The sequence below is a fragment of the Osmerus eperlanus genome, chromosome 12, assembly GCF_963692335.1.
Source record: "Osmerus eperlanus chromosome 12, fOsmEpe2.1, whole genome shotgun sequence".
Classification (NCBI taxonomy): domain Eukaryota; kingdom Metazoa; phylum Chordata; class Actinopteri; order Osmeriformes; family Osmeridae; genus Osmerus; species Osmerus eperlanus.
In genome coordinates, this window is record NC_085029.1 from 6,265,971 (window position 1) to 6,285,790 (window position 19,820).

The 19,820-nt window shown below is 41.3% G+C and overlaps 1 long non-coding RNA gene across 1 annotated transcript; it reads left to right on the forward strand.

The window, feature by feature from the left end:
- The first annotated feature begins 11,976 nt into the window (after positions 1 to 11,976).
- On the forward strand, positions 11,977 to 13,253 carry LOC134031015 (uncharacterized). Its single transcript, XR_009931807.1, has 2 exons — positions 11,977 to 12,387; positions 13,073 to 13,253. It is a non-coding gene; the product is annotated as an uncharacterized LOC134031015 (long non-coding RNA).
- Positions 13,254 to 19,820: the final 6,567 nt, after the last annotated feature.

Here is a 19,820-nt window from a genome sequence, read left to right on the forward strand (position 1 = left end):
CAGTCTAAACTTGTCCAATCACTGTCGCTCTCATGTCCTATGTTATGCAATGTAAAGAAATAACTTTTTGGGTGTCGGGTTTTAGGGACAAAGCACATTTAGAGAATGAGGGGAGAAGGCATTACAGAGGACCCTGTCAAGATTGTCACACTGATTGTTCTCACCTCTCCCATCTACATGACCTGACCATGTGAGACCAGTTAACATCTGCACATTGATGGCCCGGGAAAGGTACTAATGTGGTGAGCAGGATGCTCCCTGGATACGCACACACACTCTCACACACACTGCGTTGATGTATTACATGCACAAAGGGGCCCTGGGCAGACTGTGGGCCATTCCCTGCCCAGCTGCAGCTCGGCTGTCCCAGGGGGCCCTTGTGTGACATCAACCCCACAACCATGCACAACCCCCCCCCCACTCCCCCCCAAAGCCACCGCCTGGCTGCGTAATGAATCGAGAGGGTTGTGTGCCACTACTACCAATCACGAAGCTCATGAGAAGCCACACGCACGCACAGGGCACACACCATCCTCCTCCTGCTGCATCCCCCACCCCCACAATCACACACACCAAGCCCGCTCACTGCACTCAGCCTCCCGATAATCTGGTCTGCCAGGCATGCCAGTTCGTCCGATGGCTCCGTTTGCACAAGCACTCCATTGTTGGCTTGCAGAGAGGACAACTGCACTTTGGACCTTTCATTGGAAGCCTTTTATTGTGTTTCCCTTGAGGGACACCCATGTATTGTACTGTATCCAGAACTGGACATTAATCCACATCTGCACTTTGCAAACGATTAATGGAAACTGATTTTTGAGAAATGGCACAACGTGTTTTGTTATTTTTTGTTCTGTCTTCAAGTCACACGTGGCTGACCCGCAAGCTTATAATTTCCTTGGCTGACAAATGAACTCAGAATCATAAAAAGACAGTGAATTATCTCTGGTACGCTACCAGATTCTGGGACTAGATCCATTGCTGGCTGACCTTTTCTGCAAAGCAATATTGTACATGATAGTCAAGTTATGTTAAGTGATTGAATTTTATGTGTCCATTTAACTCAATTCAATATTGGATGACAAATGACTACCTCAGGAATGTGAAGTAAAGCTTACATACAGGAAATTGCTGGGGCTAATTGTACAACAAATGCTAGGCTTTACATTACACAGTTGGTTATCCATTCCTAGACTTGCAAATAAAGAGATACTTGCTTCAGATTTCCAGACAGGATCAAACTAATCTGGAAATCACATAAAACAATGTACAGATTTTTTCTGAGATAATATGCTAAAATAGCCTACCAGACATTGTAGTTCACTACATTGTACATACAAAATGAGAGTATAGTAGAGTTGATGAGTACCGTAGAAGTTTTAGGGTTGTACATCGCACATGCACAGCATTCTTTTGGCTAGAACTTCATTAACTAAAATTGATGCGTTTTGAATACATCCTGACATTCAGATTCTGGTCAATTTGCCAAATGGATTAAGAGTATCAAATCCATTTTGCTGAGTGCATTGAAGAAGTGTCAAAATGAAACATTTTCAATTTAGCCTTGTACATCCCAGACTTTTTCGCATGCGGTCGTACACGCTGCTTACTTGGCAAAAACAGGCCAGGACACGTATTTTACCTGGCCCGGGCATTAAATTAGTCTGACACAATCCACATATTTGATTCATCGTTTGGCCAGAGCAGACTGCTAAAACTTTTAGGCTTGTAATATGGTTATAGAGAAACAATGTAGTCTCTTTTGCACACTCTTCACTCACTACTTTCTACTTGTCTATATCCTTTTGGATTTTATGACACTGGTTAAAATGCAACCAATAAATATTCATGTGCAAGGTCTTTCACCCGTAAAGTAGTTCTCTCTCCCTCTCTCTCTTTCTCTCGCTCTTTCTCTTTCCAAGCTATGGAGAAAGTGGGAAACCTTTTATATTAACTGACAGGTGCTAAATATTAACAAAGAAGAAACCACAAGAGAGCAAGAAAGTAGAACTACTACCACATTCTGATGTCATAATTCATGGCTTCTCGAATCTCTATCTTTTCTAAGGGCACATATGGTACAGTGTGAAAATGCATACTGATGTAAGACATTCATCCCAGTGAGATTAAAGGAGTTTCTTAGTCATCAGCAAGCAGAACCACACATCATTATAATTACCAACAACTTTGATAAATCTCGCTCATTATTTTTCCTCTGTGGACTGTTTGTATTTATATTGCTACATATTTATATCAGCAACAAAATGCACAAACAATATACTTCCTTCTTACCCCACGCTATGCTTAAACCATAGTTAGAGCACTTGGCTATTGAATATTAATAAACATCTAGTCTCCAGGTATCTAAAAGAAGTGATTCTGTAAAACCACCCTGCAAGAGACTAGACCAAATGTGCATACAAATGGAGCCGTGAACCACAGGTCCAATTCAAAAGGTCCTTTTATTTAACCAAATTAAGCCCATAAACGTCATTCAAACAAACACCTTGTATTACATCTATGTACTATGTAACAACAACACACCAACAGTTTAATTAGCATTAGTCATAGTAGAAGAAAGGTCTGACAGTGAGAAACAACTCAAAAATAATAACCAGCGGTGAGCCAACTCAATACAAGATGTTGGTTTCCGCAAATAACAGAGCGTTAATAAAACAAACAAAAAAGCAACTAAGAACCAACTATTCAACATGCATCTTGAGGAAATCTTTCACTCTGCGAAAGTTGCTGAAGGATAACCCTTCACAGCAATTGCAACTGAGGTTAAGATATTCCCTCCCGAGAAAAAGGACCCCCAAAATGTGGACAGCTAACAGCGTGTCAAAATTAGTTCTCATAGGTACAGTACTCCTTTCTCCCTCCTTTAAGTCCAGTAACAAGGCTTTGTTCCCCAGTAATGATTTACAGTGAGACAAGCCACATTTACAGTGACAGACTGAAAGGAACCTAACATAAATATAATTACAGCTCACGTGATCTCCACCTCTCTCCTCCCAGTGACTGTCTGGAGTGTCTGCTTCACAAAGGAGCTGTACTGTGCAGTCTCTAGTAATACACTTTCTCAGTTTGTCGATCAAGATCAGCCTGTGTCAATGCCAACACAGCAGCTTAGCCTTTTGGCAAGTGGCAAAACATTATAAGCAGAAGCTACCTGAATTAGGTTCATTTTAGTTGTGCCCCGAAATCTAGGAGTGCAATCGAAAATCATAGCCAGTAGACTGTAACCACAAACCAAATTGTGTGTGGTGATTCTCATAAACAGGCAGCAGCTAAGTGTTTGAGCAATGCAACCACGTTCTAGGGATAGATGCCTTGGCTTATTGTGAAAATGTGCTGAGGACAAGCGTCAGTGGGTGAGAAATTAATCAATCAATGCTGTTTATTTATATAGCACATTTAAACACTAGTGTCAACCAAAGTGCTGTAACAGTAGAAAAGAAGCAGAAATAAGTACAAAGAACATGACACACATAAGACAAAATGTACACACAACCCAAATACAGAGGGCATAGCTTATAACCTGACAGGACGACTATGACAATGCCTTATAGAAACTCAAAAGCCTAAAGCCGAGGATTTAAATGTATGGAGGCTAGGGTAAGACCGGACACAGAAAAAAAGCTAGCTTCCATAGCCTTGGGGTAGCAACAGAAAACGCATGACCACCCTACAGTACTTTAATCTAGATACTGGAGGATACAAAAGCATCTGGTTTGAGGATCAAGAGACATTGATGTGTTTTGTAGGCTGGGAAGCTCAAGAGGTCAAGTGGTGCTAATAGATGCAATGCTTGAAAACCAATTATTATATACACATATATATACAACTTTAAAATCCATTCTGCATCTAAATGGAAGCCAGTGAAGAGAGGCCAGTCTGCATGGCTCTGCACATGTTTGAAAAGGTTCAGAAACCCAACTGGTCTTGAACCAAGTAATGAAACTTGACCAAACTGAGACAGGACACTAAGCTAAGCAACAATGTCAAGTGGTAACACATGAGCCCCCCCCCCCCCCCCCCCCGCACACACACACACACACAAACACACTGCACAGCTCAGATTAAGTTTCCCATTCTTACCTTGCCCCCAAAACAATTTAGGGAAAAAAGGGGAAAGAAGGGAAGGGGAAAAAGGTCTGATGAGAGACAGACTTTATATTGTTGAGACATTTCAAACCTCTGCTTCAGAAGATATTGATCCTTACAGTCTAGCCCAGGAGTGCTATCCCCCCTCCTAGTATGTTCCATCTTGACCCAAAGTTGCTGCATCTTACACATGTACATCCATGACTGGTGTGCAGCTATATGCGCGCTCCCCAGCCAGGGGTCTACTTTACGAGGTCCACACACCTCATGCCAGGCTCCTCACACTAAGCACCACACAGTCCAATGCCATGGTGGCTCTGACTCACAAATGCCCTCCTTTTAGAGCAGATGGTCAAAAATAGCATTTCCTGTCAACATTTTAAGAAACCTGAAGGGCCCGTTGGGCCTCTGATGGTTTGCGAAGAATAAAAGGAGGTGTAATGTGTGTGTGTGTCATACAGGAGTAAAAATAATCTGGTCAGTTACAGGCTGACTCTGTGTGATACTAAGTGAGAACACCCTGTTGTCATAAAAAAGGCTTATGCAATGTGTGCCTATAAATAGATGTGTGTGTGTGTGTGTGTTAGGGAGAGACAGGCCAAATAGCACTCGAGCAGCTTCATGTTATCCTTGATTTATTTGAACACCACTCCCACCTTGATATCCTATTTTACGCAAAGTAGATTTTCCTTCCAGCACTTGAAACACCTACTGGAAAGATATCAATGTGACCGGTAAATTCAACACACCAGAACAAATAATGGGTTGAATCCATTTGTGATTTGTTGTTTGTCAAGGTACATCATGGGTTTGATGAGGTGTGTGTTTGTGTGCGTGTGTGAGTGGGAGGACAGCCACAGGATGAGGTACATAAGGAAATGGACAGGCAGTGTTTACAGAACGGTTATTTTAAGTGTATTTTGGAGAATAAAACCCCAGCTTGAGACAGTGGAGGCACATGGGCGCATGCCTATAGGAACCTTGACGGGAGTCAGATGGCTGAGCGGTGAGGGAGTCGGGCTAGTAATCTGAAGGTTGCCAGTTCGATTCCCAGCCGTGCCGTGCCACAAATGACGTTGTGTCCTTGGGCAAGGCACTTCACCCTACTTGCTTCGGGGGGAATGTCCCTGTACTTACTGTAAGTCGCTCTGGATAAGAACGTCTGCTAAATGACTAAATGTAAACCTCTCTACTGTACACACACTGAAAATCCTGCAATACTGGACACACAAACGCTGAGAACCATTCTTTATTTATTCCACTCCATCCAGGACCAAGACTTCTATTATGTTTTTTATTTACTTCCCACAACTGTCACCTTGGCGTATCGGCAGCGGACGGTGATGGGGACTCACCACCTTAGCTGCTGTACGACCTGCACATCCACAGTGTACTGCCCACTCTTCCATTTAGAATCCATGTTTAAATAACATCATCTATAAAACTTAACCGTATTCTTCGATTTTTGGAAATATTTGTTGAATTACGTTGAATATAGCTGGGCAATCAAGATTTCAGCCATGAACTGCAGGATAGTTCGAAGGAGCGAGTGAGAAATGTGTAAAAATTGGGATGAACTTCGCACTAACAAAACTATTGCAAATGTTGTCTAACCACAGTCTTCATTCAAATCAAGTCCCCTTAGGCAGAGAGCTCCACCCCTGTTCCCCCTTCTCTACGTTGCGTATGCAAAAAGGAAACAGGTCACATGCAAACAGACATTAAAATAGCATGCAAGCACATTGCGAGAGATTAACTAAAAGTATGACACGGATCGCACTGTTGGGATTTTAAATCGCAGACCGTGTTGTCAGTGTCTGTGTTTTGAGTGCATATCCTAAAAACATTGGACAAAAAAGCCTTTCTCTCCTTGCCGGTGGAGGAGGCCCGGTGTTGCTGGGGAAACAGATCACCCCAGGCCCTTTCTTCTGCTCATGCTGGGGATGACGAGAAGGAGAGTGGGGGGAGGTTAAAGACATTCCCTCTGTATTAGTAAATCCCAGTTAATTTGCCCTGTCAAAGAACAATGAGATACGGACCCCCTGCGGGCTCAGCTGAATGTAATTCCACCACTTCCAGAGAATCGCCTTCATTACTCACCTGAGGCGAGGGTTTCTCTCACCTCCCAAACTCAGAAACACACACCAGACTGGGGGCGGAGACAGGGGTGGTGTGGTGGCTGATGAAGCCTTGGAGCTCCTTCACTCTCTTCGCTGGTGGTGATATTATACATCTTTGTGATTCAAGACAAGGTCTGATCTGTATCGTAGTCGCAATTTATGAATTAATAGCCTTGACATCTCAAACTAGTGTGAGCTTCCCTCTGAATAAGCTCCAGTGGTCCACATTTGGAAGTAAAATAAGTTCAGTTTCCAGCATCTTAAGTTTGACTATCACTTTTACTGCAGACATCTGGATCGGCTTCTGTTTAATTCATGCAGTCCAAGACTTTAGAATAGCTGCATGTTATTCATGATTCAAAGCTTTTCACTTAATCAGAGCAATGGGACATTGCATTGTGACATCCACAGTGTGTTTTTTCGCTGTGTGTCAAATCAAACATGTATGCCTCTATGACTGGTGTGGGCCTTTAAGAAATCTCTTGGCAGGATAGGCTGAGTGCCACAAAGACTGACTCAAGTGTATTGGGTAGGCTCTGCTTTCATTAACTTGTTTTGCTTTAGCATTTGACATTTCAAAGCCTTGTCTGGCTTCAAATTATCCATGTCCTATAGGTGGAACCGCTAAGAGAATCTTAGTAGTAGACCTCAATCATGAGGAATTAAAGAGACAAACAACCCAATTTTCCTTACTTGTATTTGATTTAATTTGGTGACAAACATTGTACCTCCCTTATTTGTTCCAGAATGAACAAAGTCTTCAGTATATACTTGTATAAAGAATTTTGTATATTTGTGAATTTAAAGTGATGGCATGATGTTTTCCACAAAGGGAAATAGTGAGCTTTTTAGGGACAAATAAGAAATGTTATGCTATTAGCGAGAAAACCACTAGCCTGTTTACTTCCTTGATATCTAACGTGTACAATAGTATGCTTCCTTCTGTTGGAATGAAACTAAAACTGAACAGTGTGCTTGATAAATCTGTCAGAAACAATACAGAGACAAATAAGAAGGTAACAGGAACAGAGATTATCATGAAGAGGCTTTCAACTCAAAACTACCGACACATGTTTTGTGCATTACAGGAAACTCATTATCTACTGTCTGTGTGTACCTGTTAAAAGTTTCAGAACAAACACGTTGGAGATGTAATTCACACCCATATTAGCCTGCCTGGCAACCAGCTAGCCTCAGTCCAAGTGATCAAGACCTTTAATAAAGTGAGCGATGTGTTTCTGTTTCTGTTCGGCTGCTGCCTCCCCCCTCACCCCTCCAGCACATCTCCAGCCGTAGTGAAGGCCGGCCCCATTGTTCAGACTAACGAGGGGTGTGCAGAGGTCACTAAAAGGTCACAAGAGCTTTGCTTGGAGGGGTTGAGAAAGCGACCTGCCACTGGTTGGTTGTGTGTGGATTTACACTTAAGCTTTTTCATAAAGTCCCCATGATTCCCAGTCTATTCGAAGGGGATAGATTAGATTAAGTGAGATTACGTGGAGAGGGGTTCCCAAAAAGATCTGAAATAACACACTCGATACTTAGCAGACAAGTCAACAGTGGGATTAGGCCAAACGACTTGTTCAAATTCAACAACACATACAATGCAATGGTCATCCTTTTCACAAGCTCAAGATCAAGCTTCTGTATAACCGCATCAAATATTTTTTTGCGATTTAAGATACAGGGTCTGAAATTTACTTTTTTACTTGGTAGCACTGGTGCGACCAACTTTAACCCTTGTGCTGCCTTCGGGTCACATGACCCAAAGGTTCATAACGAACCATCATTTTGTTTACCCAATACAAAAACAAATAAAAATAATTTTATTTTAACCATCGCAATGTGGGGGGTCTGAGACAGCCCAACGGTTAAAAGAAAATTATTCACTTTGTTTTTGTATGCGGTAAAGTTGTCGCAATACGACGATGGGTCAGAAAGGGTTAAAAAGTTAAGAACACCAGCAAAAATGAAGGAGCACCCACTGAAAATGTTCATGTTGTCTTTTCAGCTCTTCAAATTTTGAGCAAGGTTATCTCGCTGTCACATGACAAGGAGTGATTGACAGCTAATTTTAACCAATCTAAAATCTGCATTAAAGTTAAGAACGTAAAGATGAAGTTTAACTGGTTACATAATGTTGGATAGAACAATAGACCAGTCACTGTATCAGCTCACATCAGGCACATACTGTGCAGTATGCGAATTAGCGAGTATTTTGTAAAGAAATTAAAACAGGTCGCACCATAATGATGTTTTGAACAAATGCTCCCAAATATATTTTGAGGTGGCACAGATACAATTTCGGGAGCATATGCAACCAACATTATCGCAATTTCAAGCCCTAAGTTGTGTATATTTTAGTGCATCCCACTGTAACTGCCAGGCACAAATATTTGTCTTCACACAAAATTTGCTGAACTACATTTGACAGCCGACTTTACAGCTAATGAAATCTACTGTATTTTTAAACCAACAACATTGGTATGGTTTTACTCTTCTCTGAGTCAGGTGTTGCTTGTCCCCTATTCTCTTCCTGCCCGACCCTCTGTCTGCAAAGGCTCAGTCTGTAGGCTACAATAACAACTCCCATCACCACTGCACCCAGAAACACACAGAGTGGTTGCACACTTTAATATGATTAAATGTTCTGTGGTCTGGCGCCACTCCCAGCCACCTCTCCTATCCCTTCCTCCTCTCTATCTCCCTCTCACACAAACACACACAGATTCTCTCTTCTCTCAGCACTGTTTTGAAAATAGAACCTCCATATTAACAGTCAACAGTCAACTTGACAGGTATGACCGTCCTGTATAACTTGGCGATGTGCTGCAGAGTGGATTTCTGTGCCATCTGTATGTCTCCATCCCTCAGTCACACTAAGGTGGGGTGTTGCAAAATCCCTACAGACATATTTTACAGAGTATTGTGGAATTGAGACCCCATCTAACAGTGCATGTGGGTGGAGTAATGGTGACATGATAGTTTCAGTCTGAGTCACACAGAGGGAATACCACATGTTAATCATAAGCTTTAGCTGTAGCTCAACATGGTAATAACACAGGTAATTAAATAAATGGATTCACTGGCATGCAAGCTGACTCCAGGATACCTGTCTGTATAGCTACCCATCAGAAGAAATGACCACTGTCAAGTGATACAGTATGTATTTCTCTCAACCTGTCCTGCATTCCTCTTACTCAGTAAAAATACTTACACCGAGGCAGTGATTCATCCTAATGCTTCTTTCTGCCCAGCAAAAACAAACCAAAAGGACCTTGAGAACAACCTACACAACCCCACCCCCAAACCACACATACGTACATATACACACACACATGCTACAACCAGAGTGAAGTGCTTGGGTTCCTGCTTTATATTGGCCCTTTTAGTGTTATTACACTACTTGTGGATTTTCTTTAGGCATTCTTCAGGGCTTGCTTTGCTCAGGGGAATACCCATGCCAAATCCAACTACATTATAACATTACACGCTCTCTAACTAGCCTGTTTACTGGCCACTTTAGAACACGTTGTGGATTAATGAACTACCAAGATGCAAATCTACAAAGACGGATTAGAAGAATCCTGTTTTCAAACAGAGAGCAGAGGGAGGATTCATTTCTGCAACTAAAACAAGATCTCTGCGATGTTTCGCCATAAGATTTACTTTACAATGTACGTCTATTATATAAACAGACAAACAAGAGCATTGCATGCAGTGGATGAATACTTTGTCTTTGAACAGATTCATCTCACCATTCTATACAAAAGCAAGAAAACAAAGAATGAGAGAGTGACTTTTGGTTGGAGAGAGTGAAGGTTTGGTTTTAATAATACTGTATTAACAGCAGGGTAAGATGTCTACATCCTGTGAAACTCTGCTGCTCTCCTCCCGAGCCAGCCCTGTTGAAGGTAATGAGCCCTCTTGTGTGTCCTCTCTGATCTCAGAGTTGAATAATTTCCCATGTGGCATGGCCATTTCCAGCTTCCGCCTGTGCACTCACCTCAGTGGACTAGTGGGGAGGCCCCTACCACTACCACCCGCCTTCAGACAACGTGTTGCTGTTGTCAATCCACAGTGCCACACACACAGACCTCAACCTTGCCAACTAGACAAAATGAGTCAAGCTTTTCTTGCAGCACGGATTCATGGAAAATAATACAATGACTGACCTTCGGGGGCAACGAGGCTTGCGTCGGGTTTGCTGTGTGTAAACAAAACAAGATGAAGTTTTGCACAGACAACCAGTATTGTGTGGAAAGCCCATGGACTCAGCTGAGGTAAAACAAGCAGAATGTCCATTAGATTTGTATTTCTCTTTTCTACAAAGGGGCTATCCATGGTTTTGTAGGAAAAGAAGAGTTAATAAATGATCTACTGCAGCTCCCAGATGCACGTGCTGGGATGCAGATCTTAGTTTCAATGTATCTTTTGTCTGACAACTGGTGTTTCAACATCATCAAGTTGAATAGAAGAAGGTCAGCGTGGTGGGGTCTACCCCATGGTAATTCAGGAGCTCAACCTGGGGCCCAAAAGAAGTGAAAAAAGGGGTGGAGAAAAGGGAAAAAAAGTCCCTAAGACACAATCAGAGACTTTTGAGGGGTTGAAAAAATGCATGCATTTCTTTGTAGAAAGAAACACATTGTGTGCCTTCCATCAGTACTCGCTCAAAGTGCCTGGCTTTGAATCGCTGAGACGGACAACTACATACATAAAAACACAATATTTGAAACAGCATTGTTAAGAAAATAACAATTTGTTTATTGTGGGTGACAGAAATGTACACACACATGTGCAGACACCCTTTCCAAGTGTCTGAACCATACTGAATAGTTTTGTCCTCATTTCAAATGACCCACACAACAGCTGTGTCCAAACAGTGCAACCCGCTATGCAGGGACCAGACAAATTCCTCTCAGATGCATCCCTCTGATTGTGTACAGGGTACTGTACAACATTTTGGAACTCTAAGCACTAGATGAAGAAAAATACACGAAACAGCTGCACATTGTAGTTCTTTTTATTCGAAAATTACAAGCAGTGTTGACACTCCCTAAATATACAATTAAACAATTAACTGTTGCTTCTGGCAACCATGTATGATGGAATTATCTTATACCAATGTGCTATACCTCTTCATTACTCAAACCAGTAAACTTTCTTTCTAAAACTCTCTCTTTCCCACTTTCTCATTGACAATAGTTGAGAGTAGACTGAGACAGGGAGCCCTGTCTCGCTCATTTTTTCCCACTTGGCTGTTCTTTGGCTTCCTGGACAGATGTACAGCAATGAAAGGGAACCTAGTTCTATATGAGAGGCCCTTAGTCCCAACTGGATGCATATCCAGACGACAGGAATTTGGGGAGTCAACTTGTTAAAACCACGTAAAGCAGTAATAACACACACATTTAGCACAACCAAGCTCCTCTGAGCTTTAAAACATGCATATCAATTCAGAGAAAATAATTAATCCCAAGTCTATCATACATACACATAAATGCATTAGTCTGTTCACGTGTAGACAGTGAACGCAATTCAAGACACTGCGATGCTAGCTGAAGACCTACCTATAGAATATGTCGGATTTTCTCAATGGAATTTTTTAACATAACAAATAAACATTGTTGCAGACCCGAGTTAATAAGCCATGTGTCTCGCTTACACTGCAATCCTCAAAAGTGACCGGAACCCATCTCTAAACATTGCACCGCACTGACTTCTGACTGATTCCGTCTTGATCCATTCTACAACCAAAGGCTACATGATACCCGACGCCGTCAAGATCAACGCGGCATCTGTTACTAACGAAATGCACAACCTGCCACGGAACCGACCATTCGTCCCGACTACACAGAGGAACGTATGATTAAACCGTACCTTTGAGATAAGACGATCTCCACAGTGTTTCTTCAAGTGGTCAACCCATTGTTGGGAAACAATTCCAACCAACTGGAAACAAAATAGCAAGCAAGCAGCTCGCAAGGCTACACGAGAACAATCACGTAACTTTACTTACCAGATTTATCGGAGAGTGGTGAGCAGAAGAAACTCCTCAATGTTTTTAGATTTAGATTTTTAATATCTTCCTCTCTCGTCACAACCATTGAGAATGGGCTCAACGTCAGTGTGTGAGTAACTGAATCAACTAGAGGGGAGCACAGTAAGTTGAAGTGTCAAATTACATTGGCTATTCTATTACAGAAGGGCCATGCTTGCTGGTTACCAACAAAATGTGTCGCGGATTTACAGTCAGGAGCCATTAGAGCACAGGGGATTGGACTGTGCGTGTCGCCCAGGAACAAAGTAAAATCTGTTCCACAACTGTACATGTTTACTGGGTTTATTGTATAAAGAACAATTAAGCAATATTGAATAGTTAATGATATAATTTAATGATGTCAATATTTATACAATAAACATAGGCCTACATTTGATGTCAGTGAAGATTTACCTGTAGTGCTTTAAACCTTTGAATAATGTAATAATTTAGGGCCTACATTGTAGGCTATTCGTTTAGCAGACGCTTTTATCCAAAGCAATATACAAGGGTGTGCAACCTCTTGATCTGCAGTCAACTGCTCTACCACTGAGCTACCTATTCCCAATACATTTCATATAGCCTAAATGTATTTTTAAAAGTAATAATTGCTATATTAGGATAATTTGTGTGTTTATTGCGTTGTTATTATGATTAGGCCTTGTTATTGTTATTATTAAACATAATCATATTTATTTTATTATGATTGGCATTGTTAATAAAAATGTATAATGTTCCAATGCAATTAGCTAAACAACCTTTTGCATACTTCCCACCTCAGTGTTGTGCCACTTTCCGTGTTTTACAGGTCTCCAGTCTCCGATGGAAAGCTCTGAATAACAAAGACATGTTTGAGAGCAGCAGCGGCATCAGCAGCAGGCTTGGCTGAGTGGTGACGTCAAGGAACTATGACTGTGCCAAGCAGCATTAGACTTTACACATTGCTGCCCCTCAAGTCCAAACCACACTACTGACCTGGCCCATTATAAGCACAGTTTGTCATACGTCTATTGGTAAAAGTACACTATTAAGGCTTATTAGCCTGGCAGTAACCTTCCACCCACTGTTTTGGTAGCCTATCCAGCCCAGCTGGCTCAGTAAGGGGGAGGGATGGAGCGACAATAGGCACCATTTGTCCTGCTAAAAGGTGACAGGCAGCATTGATTTCTAAATGCACCCTACTTATCTCTGAGGCCAGGTATACATGTCAATTTCAGAGAATACAAAAGAATACGATAATTACAAGGTAGCAAATAGCTTATGTACGACTATAAAATTATATGGATGTTGCTGATTATGATTATTTTATCATTATAAAATGAGAGACCAAGCTTCAAACATAATAAAAAAAACTGACAAACACACACACTAAAACTGCATATTATGACTATAAGTGCACTATTACACTGTACTTGCAGAATGTGTGGTGCAATGAGACACCTCAGCTCTTGAGATGACGTGTGTGATCCTCCACAGGAGGCACCGTGGTCCAAATATAGGAGGGGGAATTTTCCTTATCGCCTGGGTCAGAGTGATATACTTGAGTACCAGAAAAAGCCCTTGTGGCATCAGTTCCTCAAGATCAATCAGCCCTGTGTCGATAGGGCATTCCATTGTTTGAAATAGCTAGTGTGCTTCTTTCACTGTGCACTTTTATCCCTTGTCCAATGTCCTCTACCCAGCTTAGTAAAAATTAAATATCTCTCACTCTCTCTGTCTCTCATGAAGATGGATGAATAGACTGTATGGGACTACATAATGCTATCCTAGATTCAGTTGAGATGACAAAAGCAGGTGAACTTTGTTTGAAGATAAGATGTAACAGTGCTTATTTACTTATTACTTATTGTTTTAAATTGCCCATTCCACAAACCATTCATCCATTTGTTTTTGACATATTTCATTTTGGACCCTTGAGTGGATCCTTTGCATAATTGAGTGGACATATGTATTGCTTTTGCAATGTTTCCATAAAATAGCCCTTTTTCTCAACATAATCTCAATCTAACAATCTAATTTCTCAAGAAAATCTGACATTTACAGTACCAGTCAAAAGATTGGACACACTTTCCCAGTTACTGTATATATCATCTTATTTCTCACTGTCTTATCAAACTAAAAGGTTTAGGAAATTGTATGTGTTTAATTTTTTTATAAAATGTTCCTCATTTAATGAATGGGTATAAACTGCTGCTTACACAGAAAGCACAATATGAGCTTTGATACGGAGGGGATATGTCTGTATTTTCATTTACAGTTCCCACCTGGTTTATGAATGAACAACCACAAGCTCCAGAGACCAGCCCACATCCTCCTCATCCAACCACTGGCTGCCGTCCAGTCAAAATGTTCACTGCACACTGGCTTGTGCTATGGCCGATGCCTGCTGGGTGGTGGGTCTGAAGGTCCAAAGAATGAAAGAAAGAGGGAGAGACAAAGAGGGAGCGAGGTGGTGATGTTGATAGAGGATCTTTCCCCCTTGGGCATATTTGTGTGTACTAATGTGTTTTTAGTTTAATTTATTTTAGTATACTGTATATAGAGAGTATATCTTAAATGTATGTATAGAATATTTTTGTATATCTTTTCGGACAAATGTTAGACAGACCTGTTCCCAAAAATGAGAGTGAGTGAGGATTGATGGAGGGAGAGAGGAAACAAGGGCATTGGTGTTCACATTTGACAAGAAGACATGAGGGAAATCAATTAAAGCACCATTGATTCTCATTAGAGGACCTAAGAGAGCAAGAGACTGCGAGACAGGGGAAAGTGAACATACTGTATTGGTGGCCGCCATGGGACTGCTTCTGAAAGTGATGTGTGAGCCCTTCGATGGTTTCCTTCCCCCTGTTTTTTCCCTCCTTTTTCATCTCAACAAGAGAGGGTGAGCAATACCAGCTAAAGCTGGCTGCCTCCACCCCATGCTGCTCTGCTTTGCAGAGGGGTGAGCCAATCAATGTGTCCTCACAAAGGGGGTAGAGCATTCAGAAAGCCAACTGTTCCCTCAGGCCATGGGGAATGAGGGTAGGAGGGACTGAGAGAGACCAAGAGAGAGAGATGGAGAGAGAGGACACTGAAAGGGGAAAGATGACAACATGTTCCCTTTCAACCAAGGGGGATAATGTCACCAGTTGGGGTTTGTATCTGACACCAATAACATTGACATGACAGTGAGTAAACAAAGTGAGTTACATGGCATGTTCTGACATGTACATAACATAAATTGATTCCAAATCTGCCATGTAATATGTTGTACATTGTAGGTTTGGTTATCCAGAGGAGTTTTTCATAGCGAAGAATGATGATTATTATTACTGTGTAATCTCGTTATGCTAAGTAATTTAAAATTGTCAGCATCAGCAACAAAAATACAGCTGCAGTCCGATAAAAACAATAATTTCTTTACATTAAACAGGTACATCTAGCCCCCCCACCCTCCACCTCCGTGCTCTCTTAACAATTGTATACTGTAGATTTTAACTGCATCTGTGTGTGTTTTAGTATACATCACTAACTTTTATTGTTATCGCACAACTGTACAAAGAAAAGCCCTAGATTATGTCAGGCTCCAAGTATTATGTAGAATATGTGTCAAACAATGCCTGCCTGGCAGCTTAAACTCACAGTAGGTGTTCCACTTAATAAAATCACTTGCTGTAACATTTCCCACCATGACATCTCTGTGTTCGTCTCACAGGAAGGTTAGATATATTCATGTGAAGGATTTTTTGTTTTTCCTTTTATGTATTACGTGACAGAAGGTTAACTAGCTACTCCCAGACCCCATTATTTGTCTCTTACTCCGGGGCAAAGTGAAAGTCAATTAAAGTCAAAGCATGACTTACTGTTTGTCACAATCCACGTCCTGGCATGCTCTGCAGAACTATTTTCTGTTAAATGTGTGGGTTTCATTATTAGCAAGATCTTCAAATTAAATTAATTACATTCTACAGCAAATTGTCCAGTAGTAATCATGGAACTCATTGAATTACATGAAATTATCTCTTCAGCGAAGCAACCCTTCCACTATATCTGAGGGAATCCACCAGACAATTTAAGCGTTTAACTAAGCTACACTTCACATCTTAGTAGATGTGTTTCAGCTCCTCAACAACTAAATGTCACGTGTGTGAAGTCCAGAACAAATTATTTTGTTTATTTTCTCCTAATTGTTTGTAGCTTTATAATAATTCAAGCCCTCACTCTATGTATACCAGGTATGGTTCTGACAACTGAATGGTTGCTGTGCTTCAATATTTAGCAACATTGTACATGAACGTTAATTGACTACTATGTAACCACATAGCCATACATACAGCAATAACATTATAGGTACATAGAAATGTCTATGTACTTAAATTGTTTTAAGAGTTGGCACTTTATGTCATTAGGTTAGTGTGAAAAGACACAGTTTGGGGGAGGGGTGTGAGGGGTCAGAGGAGATTGTAAAGATGCAATTGGGCTGTGTTACCAGGTAACAGGATAAATGTTAACGCCCCACTTACCTCTGGAAAGCTCAATCTCCCTCATGCCAAGTTTCACCTGTGTAATACCTTGTATCTAATTCTTAATGAAGTCTGTTCGTATATAACTCTAAAGTTCGTATAAGTCTAAAGTCACTGTCGGCATTGCTATGTAGTTATAGGATTGTTTGTGAAACCTTAGTGAACGTGTTTTTTCCAGTCTTCTAATACATCATCCATAAAGGACTCAAGCATTCTTATTCTTAACATTAGTTGTAAACCGGTTATGGCATCAGTCATCAAATTATTGCATTTGACCCCTTGCCTGGGGTTTAATAACATGTTATACACATTCTTGGCCAAAGGAATTACTTTCAATCTAAAAAGTAAAACATTTAAAACAGCCCACAGACTCCACTCTTATAGATCAACCTTGTGTCATGAGCAAGTTTGTTTATAGATGAGAGAGGTGCAACAGCTTATGAAGCCCCATGGAGGGCAGCAGCAGTCTCTGTTTGCTGACACACACACACACACACACACGCACACACACGAGCACAGCAACACACACCTCTGCAGCTTCCTCACTCACTGATCCTCCAAGCTATTTGGCATGGGTTGCCGGGCAACAGGCTGCTCCAACAGGGCACCTGACATGTGGAAAGGGAGACCAACAGCTCTCTGGAGCACTTGTCTGCATAGCTACACACTCTCTGGTTACACACCCAGCACATGTGTAGTAGTTTCTAAACAGTACAGTGGACCAGAGAGTAATCTCCCTTGCTTAAATCCGGGCATGCATGAGACGCAAATTCAGACCTTCATTCTATGATACCATCCGACCATCAGGTTAGTTAAATATACAAAGATAGTAAATGGCGTGCTTTGTCACTGAATTAATTTCCTTGTCTTCTCCACAGAGACATTTTATTGTTCTTGTGTTCAGTTCAGCAGCTGCTCTCCCATTGATCTGCAGTACTGTAATAGGCATTGTTGGCAAACAGGATATATTGCATGTCTATGATCTGATAGGGCTCCTCCTCCTGAAGAACATATTGATTTTTCGTCTAGTGATTCAGGTAGCTCTACGGTTGTGAACGGGAGCTGAGTATCTTCCAGTGGGAGACAGTTAGCCAAAGGTTTTCTTCTTTTTGTAATGAAATGATGGGCAGTTGCATCAAGTCTCACTTTTCATCCCTTCTCATCAAGTCTCACTTTTAAATAGCTTATAAATAGCTTGCATATTTGTGTTGTTTTTTGTTGGCAGAACCGCCCCCCTGATCAAATTGAGCCTCTGTCCAGATTTTACAGGGCACCCTGTACTGCCACAGTACAGATATCTTGATGGGCACTGGCACACTTCTCTGTCCACAAATCTCTGTTCCCCCCCACCCCTCCTCCTTCTCTTTCCATCAGAATCCCTACGTTTGGCCAGTGCAGATAAGGCCTAGTGAAATGACCAGGGGGGTCACAATTTCCCCACTGAAGTAAACGGGGGAGATAGGCTGCTGTGTCCATCAAAGTGTAACTTCAGGCAGTCTCCCTCAGTGTTGTCATTTCCCAGACAGTAGGATCCTTTGAATTAATCTCACACGCAGAGTGAGAGATAGCATGAAAAGGCAACGTCTTCCGTTCGCTCCCTCTCTGGATTCATTCGAATGTCACATTGGTTTTCCTGAAGGTTTAACAGATTTTTATTTATTTAAATTATGTGTGAGCATATTTATTTTCTTTTTCAGACAAGGGATGGTGATGGAAAGAACATTTCTCAGTGACTCCTGGCTGAAGGAGGATACTGCTATGAAACACACACCACAAGAGTAATATCATTAATTGTGTTTGAACTCTTCCCAACCCGACAGTAGGATTGTTCTTGGTGGCCAAAGTACTTGACTATTTTATCCCATCTACACTGTACACATATTCAGATTTGCATTTAGTTTTGTTTATGGTGGACCATATGGTGTTGTCCACATTGCACTGAGGCAATTACTAATAATCTGCTCAAATGGAATTATCTCTGCTTGATTTAACATGCTGCTCTCTAAGATCCTTTCAAAAACAGTTATGCTCCATTAATTGCACAAAATATTGTAAGTGCTCATGTGCAGAAGGACCAATGAAAATTTAATTTGTTAAAAGTAATTTTTCACAAAAAAAGAGTGAAGTTGAATAAATAATTTTGGGGATTTAACATGTGGCACACTGTAGTGATTGTTTAAAGACTACAATCATACGTGTATCAAACTCCTTCCATGTGTGGTAATCCAGTTATCAAAGTATCAAAGTAATATACAAAGTAATATACAGTAACACGTATACATGTACACGTAATGTAGCTCTTTGAGATTTGCTTCAAATTAGACCTTTTGTGCATAGCATCCATTTGTTCTTTCAAAAACCTCAATATGACATAGCTTACACAAACGGCTCTCCCTATAAGTCAAATATGCGCCTCCCCTAAATGAGTTAAATAATAGTTTTTATTAGATGGAACTGGCTTCCATGGAATCCGTTATTGTCGTCTGTTGTTTGCTCACGACATAGACATAAGTCAAACAAACTCACCCTGAAACCCTCCCCAGTGACGGTTACAGCCACACACACACCTCTACAATCATCATATGCAACTAATGTTGATTCAGGTATGAAATTCAAACCTTGTCTTTGGGTTTGTTGGTAAGTTGGAGTCATCAAACGGCAGACATAGTATACAGGGAGTATGAAGACATTACCACCTTGTAACTCTCTCTTTCAATGTGAAGCACAGTGGTGTGTTGTATAATAAAGGTACACCCAGGGAGGCAAACATGCCCATTTTGGTGAGTCAGTGTCAAGGACCAATATGAGTGGTGAATAAGAGCAGTGGGAAAGCAGAAAGCTGGTCATGCTATAGAGGTGCATAAAGGGCACTTTAACCATACAAGGACACCCTGAGGGCACTGCGACAGCAGGATCTCACACATCTCTACACACACACACACGTGTATGCGTACACACAAACGCATGCTTTCTCTTCCTCTCTGTCACATGTGCATACACAGAGTGCCCCCCCCCCCCACACACACACATACACACACTGATGATCTGAAC